This window comes from Silene latifolia, chromosome Y (genome assembly GCF_048544455.1).
Source record: "Silene latifolia isolate original U9 population chromosome Y, ASM4854445v1, whole genome shotgun sequence".
NCBI lineage: Eukaryota > Viridiplantae > Streptophyta > Magnoliopsida > Caryophyllales > Caryophyllaceae > Silene > Silene latifolia.
Window position 1 is genome coordinate 372,425,090 of NC_133538.1, and position 11,042 is coordinate 372,436,131.

The window sequence follows — 11,042 nt, forward strand, 5'->3', positions numbered from 1 at the left end:
GACTACTCGACATTCCCTATTTATCTGCCCTCGGACATTGGGTCACGGTTAGGTGCCATTGTCTCCGAGTTGGGCTATTTTTTCCTTCCGCCTCTTCGGACCGGGGGTCACGGTTAGGTGACAAGGTTCCGCTTGAGGTTACTCGATTTTCGGGCACGGTTAGGTGTACCATATTTCGAGTCTTGGATACGATTTGGTATCGTTTGTCGAATCGGGTGTCGTCCATCCCGAGAGTCTGGCCAGGTTTAGACTAGGACCGTATTATGATCGTCGTCCTACCAAGAGGTTGGAGTCTAGAGGGTTGTCTTGTTTGAGTCTATAGTTTGTAATTGTCTTACATTTGAGTCGAGTTGATGTGTGACAGTTTGACCTAATAATTCCTCTCTCATTTGTGCTTTACCATTCCTATTTTCTTATGTCCACTAATCATGATTTTCGTAATGCCGTAAGTATTTACTCTCATGCTTGTTTATTTAATTAAATTCCTAATTACTTGTATTTTGACATATTGTGGCTGGGAGAACCCTGAGTTACTCCCCACTGACTGTGGCTTTCATATTTATTATGAATGACAGGTTTGTGTTGAAGCTTAAGTGGGGAAGACCGTGTGAGCTAGCGAGTTCTTACCTCGGACCTTATTTAGTTATTACATAATAGACTCACCTACTTTTCGAATTTATGTTAATTCGTGGGATATCTTTTCCCCAATAAATAGACTTGTGTTGTAAACTTAAATTTAACTAACTAAACTTATTTATCGTGTTGGTGATGCCTCGCGTTGGACTTCTTTACAAGCCTTAAAAGTTTTCAAAAATCTCGTGTTTCCGCCACGATTTACTAGTTACTTTTAGTTACCTCAACGAGGGGTGTCACACCCATATTCGGAGGAGCCTTAACTAGGCCTTCCTTAAGATATAAGGGCGTTACCATCTCGGTTGCCCGAGGATAGCAATAATCAAATTTCGATAAAAGAACTATTAAGTTATATTACAAGCGTTTTAAACCAAAATACGATACAAAGGTACAACTCAAAGACTACTCGCTAAGACTGCCATATCTCGTGAGGACTCATCCCTGCCCGGACTCCAGCTATCATCAACACCAATACCTGCTAAGACTGACTGCTCACCATAAGGGATCACGGCAGACACATAATAAACAAACAACCACACAAGGTCGATCGAGATAAGACGCAAAGAACAACAACTATAACTAACAACACAATACGATGCTATCAGTTTCGCACACGCAATCACAACAACTCATCCCATCTCTGTCACTGACTGTCCACTGGACCAGTCCTGCCAGTGGGAGACCACAACCGTACCCACCAAATCCCCGCTCACTACACTGAGCGATAACCCTGTCCATTAATGTGCACATCCCCTCCCGTGGCGGGTTCCACGGAGGGCGAAACTAGGGCGTGAAGCCACTCCCGCAAGTGGCCCCACTCGGTACCGAGGACACGCCGAGAACCACAGACAGCAGCCACAACCACAATCACAATCATCACGATACAATTACTATGCCAAACAATCACCATACTATCACAACGACCGACACACTAGACGATCTACAGAAACTGAGTAGGCGAACCTACCTTTAAGCCATCGCAACCAATCCATGCCGACAGATAACATGTCCAGCGATCAAGCAACGCCTATAACCAGAATACAATTCTAGATTACTAACAAGCAAACCCTAACTATGAAGAACAAGAACACGGATGATGATTATGACATACCTATAGGGAGAAACTCAGCAAAAGACCGCTACCCGACTCAAGAGACGCTCTCCTAAGACACAAGGATCTTCACAAAGGATTCCATGGAGGTTTTGAGGTGAAGGGAAGGGAAAGAGGCGACTGAAAGATAGGGGGAAAGTGGCGGAGGTGATATGCGGATTTGACAAAACGCGATATAAAACCCTCGCTGAAAACTGGGTACTCGATCGAGTACCCAACATACTCGATCGAGTAGCCCCCTGCTCGATCGAGTAACCTAGCTACTCGATCGAGTAGCCTCTACTCTATCGAGTACCACTCTTAACACGCGACCCAAGATGACTTCAGCACTTACTTCTAAGACTATTCCCGCTCCCAAGGTCAGTCAACGCTGGTCAAAGGGTCCCTAAAAGGACGGGTATTACAAATCTAACCTAGAAATTCTAATCTATGAACGAATAAAGTTAAACTGAAATTAAATAGTTGGAATTACCGAATGAAAACAGGAGGAAGAATCCCAAAGCACGACCGAAAGTAAAGAAAATAAAACCGATTGTATTGAATGATTATGAGATCTAATGCTAAATTCGATATTCAAACCTAAATTATTTCCCTAAAATTCTATCCTCCTCCTGAAAACATCAGGTTACGTTATATAGATAGTCTTACGTAACTTATTCCTAAAACCTAATTACATTGCGCTTTCTAATTCTCGTCCTTTTAATTCACGCCAGAATCACGGTTTGGTCGATCGACCACTAAGACCAGTCGATCGACTGAACCTCGCTGAACAGTAGCTTCTGATCTATTTCAGGAATCGCACTCTGGTCAATCGACCATGTAGGTAAGTCGATCGACTGCTTTAGCTGGTTCTTTGCTCCAAAAGCCTCGTAAAGTTGTCTTTCAGGCCTCGATACGCGCACCAAGTTTGCTTCCCGAGTCTTTACTCCATGTCAAATGCAATGCTAAGTACTCGGGGACGGATTTGGCTAGATTTTCGCTGGATTCTTCACATTTCTGCAATATTACACAAAACACAAAAGTAGACGGAAATAGGGGAAATAGTAGCTTAAACTACATAAATGAGCTCTGAAATGCGTGTATAATAGGGTGTAAGACATCATATTTGGGACACGCATTATCGATGCTCAAAGGATGTCGCGATTAGTTGCCAGATCGAGATCTCGGCTTTTGCCTTCTAAAGCTACTTGAGGATCGAATTCTCAGGAGCTCTTGGTTGAGGGTCTACTTCCGGGACGACGTGGTCATTTGGAGCGACCGCTGAATTGTTCAGGTTCTGATAGGGGCGTCCGGACCGAATAAGGTGACCGATCTCTTTCGCCCGTTTCTATTTCAGGATCTCGAAGGCACCTTGGAGGGGTATTCTTTGGTAGGCAATTTTTGTGAGGGATATTTCTGTGAGGGTATTTTTTGTGGGGTTGATTATTGTGAGGGTGATTATTGTGAGAATAATTATTGTGAGGATGATTATTGTGAGGTGCATGCCAGAATGGTCGCGGGAGCAATCTGTCCTGGTGAGGGTAGTTTTGGGCGCTCGGGGGACTCTCCCTTGGGCGTGGTGGTGGAGGATTGAAGATAAGCCGGCGGTAGGTATCGTCAAGTCGGGTAATCCTCTCGAAGAGGCTGGCTATTGCTTCCTCAACCTGTTGGAACATGGTGAGCATAGTTGCGGCACTAAACACAAATACCCCATCCGAGGGATCTTTCTCCAAGGTGTTCCCCTCGTCATCAATTGGCAGGAAGAGGTGAGAGCAGACAATAATTGGTTCATTATTGGAGATAGCGTGGATTCCGAGAGGATTTGTTTTGTTGTTCGGCTTAGTTGGTGGGGGTAAAGGCAATTCCCCTTTATCAATCATGTCTTGGATGATGTGTTTGAGTTTGAAGCAGGTTTCTGTATCATGCCCTTTCCCTTGATGGTACTGACAGTAGGCATTGGGGTTCCAGAAGCGGGATTTCTTAGCATCGATCGGATCCGGGGTGGGTTTGATTGGTTGTAACTTTCCCTGGTCCATGAGCCTCTTCAGGGCACTTGCAAAAGTTGACCCTATATTTGTGAACACTCTCTTGGGGTGCTCATCTCTCTTAGCAGATGGTTCAACGAGGTTGACCTCATCGATCTTATGCGTTTGACCATAAGGGCGAGATCCGGTTGAGGTGGATCCCTGGTAGCCTCTGCCAGTGGTCTTTGCCAAGACACCCTTTCGGAGGTCATCTTCAATGCGCGTCCCCAGAATTTGTAGATCCTGGAAGGTCTTAATATTTTAATACCTTATTAAGCTGGCATACACTGGGCGGAGATTGTTGACGAACATTTCCACCAAAGTTGATTCACTCGGCTTGCTGACCAGCTGAGTACTTACCCTCCTCCAACGTGTTAAGAACTCGGTGAATCCTTCCTTGTCGTTCTGGGATAAGACCTCAAGGGTACGGGTAATGGCTTGGATTTCAACATTGTCAGCGTAATGCTTAGCAAATTCAACCGCGACCTAATCCCAGGTAGTAAGGTTTTTCGGGTCAAGGGAGTAGTACCGTTGGCGAGGGATCGGTTCTAAGGATGATGGGAAGATCCGGGTGAAGAGCTCCGGCTTGACCCCTTTTATGGCGATGTACTCTTTGAAGGCATAGATATGATTGAGCGGGTCCTCCACTCCTTTGAACTTGGGCACATCAGTCAGAGTAAAGTTGTCAGGTAATTGATCCCCAACAGGTTCAAACCTTTGGTTGTTCTCAATATGGATATTGTTACCCCGGGCTAGGAACTGTTCTTCCAGGAGTTGTAGCCTCTTCTCAGTTTCAGTTAGAGGTGGAGTATTATGTTCTCCAGCTTCTTTTTTTTCCAGGGTGTCGATACGGGTCTCGACACGATCCAGGGTGACCTTAAGAGCGGTGAGCAGGCTGGCTAGTTGAGCAGTGGTGACATCTCTGTTGTTATCATTGTTGTTGTTGTTGTTGACAGATGAAGTTGTAGACGGGGCCATCGCTCTGAAGCATTAAAATGGCTCACATTATGACTCAATCTGATACGGTTCAAAGACTGAACGCAGACAACACAAAGGACGAGACAAACATCAAACTCAACAAGACGAGGATGATCGTGTGTGGTTCCTCGGTGCTGACCCGATTTATAACGTGACAGTGTTGACCGAACCTTTAACACGTGTCCAATATAATGGCATGACGCCATTAGATAAGTATCGTGGTGAGACTACTCATAATTAAATACCCATAAGTACGTTTGCTTCGACTCGATAGACACGAGGAGAAATTGGAATGGTGGACCGAAGTTTTCGAAAATAGAAATTTTCAAAAAGATTCATTCGTCGCTTTGTGGACGGCTTCCGAAGATAGAGTTTTCCACAAGTCAGTCAGTTGAAAGGGTTGTCTTAAGTTTATTTGCAAAAGACGGTTTGAGTTTAAATCGGCTCGGAAAACAAGGCACTGCCTCCCAAGACGGTTTTTTGAAATTCAAAATTGTATGTTTTGAAAATCGAGTTTGAAATGGTTAAAGAGGTCTCGAGGACAGTGCATGGTCCTCGGGATCTCGAAAGTGTCTCAAGAAAAGGGTGTGTTCTTTTCTCGGGTTTTGAAAGAGCCATTATAGGCGTGAGACGGGTTAAGATTCTAGTCTAGACGCGGCTATTATAACGGCGCAAAAAGGTGATTTAAAATGGTTGTAGAAAACCGAGTTTGAAAATAGTCATTACGACGGCCTAGAATGGCGTGTTGAAATGTTTATAAAAACCGGGTTTGAAAATCGTCATTACGAGGGGCTAGAAAGGCGTGCAACGGTCGGCAAAAGACTGAGGTTTGAAATGGCCATTATAACGGCGCAAAAGGGTGATTTTGAAAGTTTGAAAATGACTCGGAAGGACTTATGATCAAGTAGCACATAAGCACTCACAGTTCATTATATTATGCATTATGCTGACACAGGTTTTGGCTTAGAAGGGTGGGTTACACACCAAGCAATCAAACCCCGATTTGCGAGAGAGATACCAATCCAAACAAAATGTATAAGGAGGGTTCCCTAACCTCGTGCTCGAAAGTGATGAAAGCTCTTTGACGAAACAGAAATGTGTGACGTCAATGGTATGCTTGACTCAATCGGAATTCGAAACGCGGGGATGAGAAAACTCACGCCGACGAGACGAGCCCATTGGCCGACGAAGGTTAGGTTGTGGACCCGGACAAGGAACCCGACCATGACCGTAATATCAATTAATGCATTACGACCAAGACCTCGTTCGAGTCTCACCATCTAGGGATCACAAAGACGTAAGTGTCCTAGTTTTTCCCCAGCGGAGTCGCCAATCTGTGGACATAGCCCACTTGCGGGTCCGGTTCGATCTGCGGACGTGCAGCGGTCTTTTGAAAGCCACGCTCGAAGGCGTAAAAATGCTTTCGACCAGATCGTTTTGGATCGGTCGGTTTCGTCTCGTTAAGGGTCTTAAAACAATTAGAGATGTTCGGAGTCGCCACCAAGGATTTTTGGGATGCTTGGAACCCGTTCGAAATCCACTTTTTACCTCGGTCAAATCGAAGCACAAAGCAGTGGCCTCTACTGATCGATCTTGGTTGGTTGAATGGAAAAGTTGATAAAACGGTTAGAATGCATGAATGCGCATCCAATATTTTAAACCTAACATGTGAGAGCTTTCTAAGTCGGTTGATTTAATCCAAGTATCAAGTATAAGATGTCGAGTTGGATTAATGGTTGATTTGCATGCAAGACGGAAATTAAACATCAATTTACCGTATTAGGTTTATGGTGCATAACGTGATCCATTTGTCTTAATGAAGCATTTTGGAAATATGATTTTGAATGAGCAAATAGTCGTCTGATCCGTCCTATATCCGGGCTAACCGGAGTCGGGATCGTCCTAGACTGATGCTGGAAAGGAAACAGGCCCTGCACCAGGCGGCCACATGAGGCGCGAGCCTGTTGGCAGTGCATGGGGGTCTCCCCTGGTTTTGGAAAAAAGAAAGAAGGGGCCTGTTTAGGCGCGGGTCAACTAACGTTTGTATTCCGTGTTCTGACATTTTGAAAAACGTTTACAAAACGTTTTGAGAAATAGGTATCTGACCCGATTTGGTTTGAAAGAGTCGTTTAGACCGCATTTGTTGATTTGAGGAATAATACTCGAATAATCATCATTATTTTGATGATATTCGGTGTCGGGTTCGACTTTGACAAACTTGACATGAATAGTTTTGAAAATAATTATGAACTAATCGTTTTAAGTTCATTTGAATATCATTCGTCGATACTCATCATCGTACCCGGGTTAAAATCTGCCATGGTATGTAGAACCAAGGATGGCTTTGTGTTTGTTACTAATATGCTTGTTTTGAAAATGTAAAGAAATTATGAAAGGCTTTAAAATACCTTCCAAATATGAAATAAAAGGCTTTAAAATACCTTTTAAATGTTATTAACCAAATATTATCACCAAACCACGGATTTAACCATCATGGTATGAAAGTGAAAAATGTTTTATGGTTAACACAAATGAAATAAAATAAAAAAGGGTTTGAAAATATTTGAAATGGTAAAAACCGATTACAAATATGAAAACGAATTAAAGGGAAAAGACGAGAACAAACACGGTTGAGTTCTGACCTGGGCACCCCATTGAGGCGCGAGCCTTTGTGCACAATAAGGGGCTTCTGCCTCAAGCCAAAACTGAGTTTTGGCTTGTGTATCCCATGTTTTGGATCATGTTATGCATTATTTAGCATGTTATAGTCATGAAACAAATGAAGACATGATAAAAGAAGGATTTTTAGACCCTCATACTTACATGTTTGGTTATGGCGAGAAACCGACGTAAGTGTAACAACTCGTTTGGTCGGAAAAGACTCGGTTTAAAACCGTTTTGTTAAGTAAAAAGAGTGTTTTATTAAGATTAGTGACGGTGTAGTGGTCGAAGTGGTTGGTCAAGTGATTTAATGCATGATGACGGTACCAAAAAATGTGTAAGGCTTGTATTTACGATCGGTAGGTCGTAAATACGCGTCGGATTGTGACTTAAGAAGTCGAGTCGAGAATTTTAAGGGAGAAAAGAGGGGCGGACATCATAGTAAGTTCTCAAATGGGGGCATTTGAGGGGTATTTATAGGAAAATGAGTGGTTGTGTGAGTTTTGTGCCACGTGGCCACCTGGGCTGCTCAAAGAGGCGCGAGCCACGTCGCGGGTCTTCGAGTTTTCTTGTCACTATCACACGAGGAGATCATCATTTGTTCTATCCTAGGATTTATAGTAACATGTTTGGTACTTGACCATTCATGAATCCGGGAAATCTTAGTGTATAAGGTTTGAAATGGTTTGTTTTTTGTGGTTGACTCGGTTTGACTCGTTGTTGGAGTCGGGATTTGAATTTTTGAGTCGGTTTTTGGTCCGGTGTCAATTTTGACTCTATTTAGTGTCATTGCGACCCCGTCGTCGTGCATTAAACACTCCAGGTACTTTTAAAAGTTTTGAAATGTTTTATTTTCGAAATCGTTTTAAGATTTCCGACGTAAAGTTGTACACAAACTGTCGAGATCAAACGCCGCGATTCCAAAACATGTTATAGTTCGATAATCATCAGGTATTTGTTGGAGTCTTATCAGATACTGGGTATTTACATAGGGGAGCCATGACTTTAAGGGAAGTGTAAATTGAATTATTAGGTTTGATGCTAGTTTAGTCTATGTTGTTAATCGCTACTTATAATTGTTCTTGTCTAATTGAGTCGACGCAATTTGTTATTAAATAACAGTAAACGTTGACCTAGATCGGAAGATTGGAAAGGGTGATACTTGTAGCGAACATAAGGGCACTTAGGTGAGGGCGGAAGCTAAAATATTTGTGTTTTAAAGCGAATTGAGACCGGAATGAGATATTCATTGCTCCATAGATCATACCTGCATTGACCTAATACTTAGATTGCATGACTAGAGAATCATGGTGAGCCGATTGTCTTAGCTATTTTCTCCCTCCTTGTTTAATTCCTACTCTCTTGCTTTCTTTCTTCTCCTTGATCTCATTAGATTAGAACTAGACAACTAAACCCCAAAAACTAGCTACCTAGACGGACTTAATTAAGGCTGACATTTTCCTATCTGCCTGTGGAGATCGACCCTACTTACTGCTAGCTTCTGTTAGTGTAATTAGGTATTTATTTTTGGTACCTGATGACGGTATCAAATTTTGGCGCCGTTACCGGGGAGGTGTGCATCCATATCTGTGTCTGCATGTTTTCTTGTACTTCTTGCATTTCCGCTTGCACGTTTATTCAATTTCGCATGTATCGTTGTTTTTAATTCGAAAACTCACAAAAAAATTCAAAAAATTCACGTTTATTTTGAGTCGGAACGATTGAACTTTGACACTACTTTGAGGCTTTACCCTTACCTTGCATATTCTTGACATTTTGTTGGCATGACAATGTGCATAATCTGCGAGTTTTTTGTTTCTCTCTTATCTGATCGAATAGACTTGACTCATTTATTGGCAAACTACATTTACATTCTAAGGTTGGAGCTTAATAAACTGGTGACATTCATGACCAAGTTTCACATAGGATGTGAATAGTACTCTCTATAAGGCATGTAACATCAATTTAAATAAGCATGAACTTTGTCTTCTTGATACCTGTATGCATTCGGTCTGTGGTTGGTGACACATTTAGGAGGGGCAGTTCCCTTTATTTCATTCTACCCATGAACCTCACATAGCCAAATTGCCTATTTTGTCCTGTCTAGCTTCAAACCATATTTTTAACTACCCTAGCCCAACTAGTAATTAGTAATTGTTTGGAATGTTTTCACTATAGTTTGGTTATATATCTGATTTGAGAAGTTGATGGAAGTGTTGAAGGGAATGAAAATAAGGAAGATATGAAATGTGAAAAAAAAAAACAAAAAAAAACCGAGGAAAAAGATTTGAAAAGGAAAGAAAAAAAAAGGAGAAAAATTACGAAAAATCACGAGTAGGAAGTTTAATGTGTTGTGATTTATCTCCCATATTCTATTTGTATCTTATGGGGAGTTAACAAGTTTATGGTGATTAGTGAGTTATGTGCTGCAATTTAGCACCGATTTTATTGATTTATTGAGTACGAAGTTGGGATGTGTTTCTAGTTTAGATCCTTTGTTGCTAGCTTGGCTGCTAACTCCACACTTCTAAATTCATTATAGCCCCTTCTTACCCTCTACCTCACTTACCCAAATGATAGTCCTCGGCATGTGTCTTGGTCATTAGTTGTTTGGAATGCATATGTACAGTTGTAGAGATTTTATTTATGTTAAACTGCATGCATGTTCTTATAGGTCGAGTTAGGTGAGCATCTTACTTCTCTCTATCTTTTACTTATATACTCACCCTGTGCTTAATTTGAGTGATGAGCGACCCGTGAGAGTCCGATATTTATGAGCCTTGCAAGGTCGACGGTTTAGTAGTTTGAAACATCGATTTAACTCGTTTGCACTTACCATTTGCCACTTTGTTAGTTGTTGCATTAAATTGGTTTGGGAGGGTGATTTGTAGCCGATGAGTTGGTCCCGTTCCACTAGTTTTCTTTAATCACATTCATAGTTTGTTTGGGGACAAGCAAAGGTTAGGTTTGGGGAGATTTGGTACGTGTATTTTATATAAGGTTTTTACCTCATTTTTCCACGCATTTCTGTATTATTTATGTGGCATCTAGCTACAAATACCCCCGAATAGGCTACTTTGGTTTGTCTTGTGTAAATTGCAGGTACGGACCAGGAAGGAGCAAAACCGAGCCTAAACTTGTCTCATTTGCATGCATTTTGGAGAATAAGATATCTGAGCTTGGAATCCATCACCTAAAGACGCGTGAGCTGACCTCGGAAGGTGCCAAAGTGTCCTATGTGCCAATATAGCTCGATTGACTAACTATTTGGTCGATCGAATGCTTTAACCAACGAAGAATCATTCGATCGAGCTGTTATGTTGCTCTATCGAAAGGGCTGATACAAGGGCTACTCGATCGAACGACATTTTAGTTCGATCGAGAGGAATTTCAGGGTTTGTCCTCGATCGAGTGGTTTCAATTCACTCGATCGAGAGACTTTGCTATTTATGCGTGTTTTTGCCATAATTCGAGATGGGCTTTGTAAGTAGGATATAATTTAGGTTAAGAACTACGTTGATAAAGTCTTCTAGATTAGCTCTTAGACGACAATACCTCTTTTTCTCCTGACTCTCTCATACTCTTGCTCTAGAACTTTGGCTGGCATCGTGAAATCTGTAATCGGTACATTTATTCTTCTTTAATTCTTAATCTTA

The 11,042-nt window shown here is 42.0% G+C and overlaps 1 long non-coding RNA gene across 1 annotated transcript; it reads right to left on the reverse strand.

Moving 5' to 3' along the window:
* Positions 1-1,001: 1,001 nt before the first annotated feature.
* Positions 1,002-1,799, reverse strand: LOC141634027 (uncharacterized). The gene is made up of 3 exons (XR_012538762.1): positions 1,745-1,799; positions 1,601-1,660; positions 1,002-1,121 (listed from the first exon to the last, which is right to left on the reverse strand). It is a non-coding gene; the product is annotated as an uncharacterized LOC141634027 (long non-coding RNA).
* Between the last annotated feature and the right edge of the window lie 9,243 nt (positions 1,800-11,042).